We start from the raw sequence: 4,315 nt of genomic DNA, 5'->3' as shown, positions 1-4,315 counted from the left end.
AAAGATCATGTTTACTCTCCTCAGAAATCGAAGCACCACCCATTTTATTCGAGTTAGAGAGAGGAGTATTCAAATCCCCCATTAAAATCCAGCTGTCACTCAGAAAAGAAAGTCTATCTTGAATCAAATAATTCCACAAAATTCTGTTGGCACTCCTCCCATTTGGGGCATATATATTGGATAAAATCCAGGAAGACCCATCTTTAAGACTATGAATCTAGTCGCAATATGGTTAGAGCAAGACATAACTGCCATACCTTGAATGATCTTTGGATTATAGAGAGTGGCTATACCACTTGAGGCTCCATCCGCATCAGAACAATGGACACCACAGTCTTTAAAAATGGCTAACGTGATTCGCTCCACTCTGCTAGAGGGCATTTTTCATCTCCTTAATGAGACAGATATCCAGCTTATGATCTCTTACCATATTTGATAGGAGATCATGTTTGTAGGGGTGATTGATCCCCCTTATATTCCATGATATAATCTTCTTTTGATAGGGGGGATCCTATCCCCATTTCCTGAAGCGTTTACCAAACCCCATCAACAATAACAACTCTAATTTTCCTTTCCCTACTTAAACTGTTTGGTGGTCTTCCCACCCCTCTTGAATTAGACCCACAGTCCATCCTTTGTTGATTTATGGTTGTGACACCCATAGCCCTTAGAGTTAGGTTGTTGGTAACTAGAGAAGGAGGGCTCCTTCTTCAATTCTTGAATTTAACTAGAATAAAAGGATTGGAGATCTCTGAACTAGCCGCAAGGGAATCTTTCTCCGAATGCCCATCCAATTTCTCATTCTTATCCTGCTCCATATTTCTACTCACATCAATGACCAACTGAATAGGTGGTTCCAAGATCACCCCATTATCCTTTTGAGTAGATTCCTCTTTTCTCTCTTGGGGATCAACCTATGGGATGGCAGATTCATTCTTTTCCAAAGGAATCACATTCACACTCCCAATTGGGCTGGAGTTGTCTGGAACTGATAAAGGTAACTCCATAGAGGAGTCAAAAACTAGATTTTGTTGCACACCACTAACTTCCCTGACAAAAGGATTATGTTGATTCTAGGCAGTAGTATGACCTTCAGCTTTCTTCTTCCAGACCTTCTTCAGTTTTGATTTAGTCGGATAGTGTTTCACCCAATGACCCACTTTTTTACAATGGAAGCAAGCAAAAGGAATAGATTCATACTATACCCTCTAAACCCATAACCCAAGTTTTGAACTCAGAGTGATAGAAGATGGTAGATCAATAGTTTTACATTGACACACAGTCACACATAGATCAACCTCTTCTTAGTGGCAGTCATTGGGTCCACTGAGAGAAGCTCACCAAAGCAAGCCACAAGACCAACAAAAATTGCATCGTCCCAGTACTCCAAAGGGATTCCAGGAAGACATACCCAAATGGGCACCTCATTGCATTCCCAAACCTTAGGGTTGAAACCAGGTTCCCATTTCTTTAAGGCAAAGGAGGTCTTACCCAATATCCAAGGTCCCCTTGCAAGGACAAATTTGAGATCCTCATCACAGACAAAGGAAAAGGAGAAAAAACCATTTTCCATAGCCACCACATCTATCTGGCCTTTCCCTTTCCATTTTCAGGCTACCCAATCCCCAACTGATTCAATATTAGGGTGAGGACCAAAAAAATTTCCAACCAAAACCAACTCTAGGTTTGTCATATTTTTCTCCACAATGCAGACCGGAATAGAGATCAGGCAAGAACTCAAAATAGGGTCCACCTTATGAGGAACAGGGGAGATATCTTACCTTTAAGCCTGGCATTGAACAGAGCTGACCACTGTCGATTTCACTCCAAGGAAGGGGAACCACATGTGCCCTTTGAGGAATTCTTGGCCCCCCCCACAACATGCATCCTAGAACCAGAGGGAGCTTTTCCATTTGTCGGGATATGTCAAGTCCCACCATCCCAAACCCCGTGATCATTGCCATCTGTAGATTTTTTCTCTCTCAATTCTTCAATGAATCCTCCCACGCGATTAGCACCACTTCCTCCATCGCCAATAATTCCCTCTTTCTACATATTTAAATATGTCGCATCTCCTGCTCCCATTCCCATCATTCCCTATGAAATAATAATGTAGTTTGTGATGTTGGTGGAAAGGCTTATGTGAATTTTAGGACATAGGAGCCAAAATGGATGAAGGAGGTGACAAAGGTTTTAAGATAGTGGATGTGGGAGAAGTTGGGGTAGAAAAATTGAATGCCGATTTTGATTTTTCTCTAGTGTGCAAGTCATGTACGAGTGACTTGGGAATCCACATAGTTCTTAACTTTTCATTTTTTGTGATACTTTAGAATGTATTGCCTCGATGTAAAACTTAGGAAGCCATACAAATTTTGACTTTTCTTCTTTCTTTGTGGGCCTTTGTGGCCTTTTGGATTTTTCTTTTTCTTTTTGGATCAACTTTTTCTTTGTTTTTACATGTTGATTAGATGAGACATGTTGATCCTTTGATTCGTGTAGATTTTTGAATATTGGAATTTTTTGCTTGGAATCCAAAATGCTTCCAATGGAATTAGGATTCATGGGTGGATATGAATGATATGGAGAGTTCATGTGGGTAGTTTGTTGCAAGGTTCTCAAGGATGTGTGCCTTTTCTGATCTTGACTTATGGTAAGGTTAGTGGATTGAAATCTAAGGGTAACATGGATAGTAGATGGAGGGATATAGGGACCCAAGATAGATGAAAGGTTTGAAGGACTTGGTTTAGAGATATAGGGACCCAAAATGGATTTGGAGGATCCAAAAGGTGTGTATTTGGATTTAAATGGAGAAATGTAGGATTTATGAGGGATACCAACATCTTGAGAGTGAGCAATGTAGCCATTATAGTTAGGATTTTCTTGTATATTAGGGGGTTCTACTATACCTTGTTTATGAATGTCTAACCCTTTTATTTTATAATGCATGCTTTGGAAGATCTTTTTAACAAACGGGTTCTTTCTAATTTTGATGCTAGAGGCAAGTCCATTTTGAAGTGGAGATGGAATGTAGGGAATGATAGGATCATGAGAGGGATTTGTAGGCATGATGGATCCTTGAGGTGAACATGAAGTATTATGAAAATGAGATGAAGGGATACCTTGAACTTGAAATGGAAGAGGACCATTGGATTGAGTTGGAAGGGTGTGTGATTCTTCATTTTGAATAAGATCATTTGAAAAGGTGGAAGAGACATCATGATCTTGCATAGGAAGTTTATTATGAATGGCATTTGGAAGGATGCTTTGCTCTTGATATGGAAGAGACTTATCTTGGAAGAAATGGAAAGGTATAATGGGGTCATCATGGGATTCTAAAGAGGTAGGATCTTTTTCAACCATTGGATGGGATTGGAGAGTTTTGGTATCTTGATCTTGATTTATGATAGGACTTGTTTCTTAATTTTTCAGATTATCCTCTTGACATGGAGCCAATGCTAAGGAAGGGGTAGTATTTTAGATATGCATGGGGGATTATTGGAAAGTATTCATGTTTTTGCATGATCAAGAAGCATTTTGGATGGGGCCTTCTTGAGCGAGTATGATTGGAATTGGAGTGCATGATGGCACAGGATCTAAGATATCTAAATCGTATAAAGTATTTGTATTAAAAATGGACTAGCCTGGATTTGTATTGTTGATATCCCTTGAGGGTCAACATGAGAAGTTTCATCATTAGGTTCATTGTTTGAGGGATATTGTATGGATTGTTGTTGAGAAGCCTTAGGAGATAGAGGCATCATGGAAGAGATGGAGGGTACATGTGGGCCATTGCTAGACACGGGTTCATAATTTTGATCATTTTTGGTAATGACATCTAGTTTCTCCTTAGGTGAATCATTAGGATATTTCATTTCAATAACATCATTATCAAGGAGGTTTTGAATTTTATGTTTTAATTCCATGCACTTTGAAGTCACATGTTTGTTATGTCTATGATATGCACAATAATTACTCAAAAAATCACATCCCCATGTGGTCTTGTTAGGCAATATGATAAGATTGTAATCACGAAGCTCTTTCAAATTTGACTCAATAGATTGCCCAAAGGTGTAAACTATCTATCTAGGGGATGCTTGGATGAAATGTCTTTGTGACTTGGTGAAGGAGTTATGTGATATTGCTTAAGGTTTGGCTTTTGATTTTCAATTACTTTTTGTTCCAAATCATACAGGTTTTTTAGCATTTCTTTCAATTTGTCATTCTTGATATCTTGAATTTGTCTCCAAACAGGTGTCATTGATTCCTTTTTTTGGACTTGAATGTCATATATTGTTCTCTTGAGATCTTGAATGCC

The sequence above is a fragment of the Cryptomeria japonica genome, chromosome 4 (assembly GCF_030272615.1).
Source record: "Cryptomeria japonica chromosome 4, Sugi_1.0, whole genome shotgun sequence".
Classification (NCBI taxonomy): Eukaryota; Viridiplantae; Streptophyta; class Pinopsida; order Cupressales; family Cupressaceae; genus Cryptomeria; species Cryptomeria japonica.
This window is presented reverse-complemented; position numbering follows the sequence as displayed.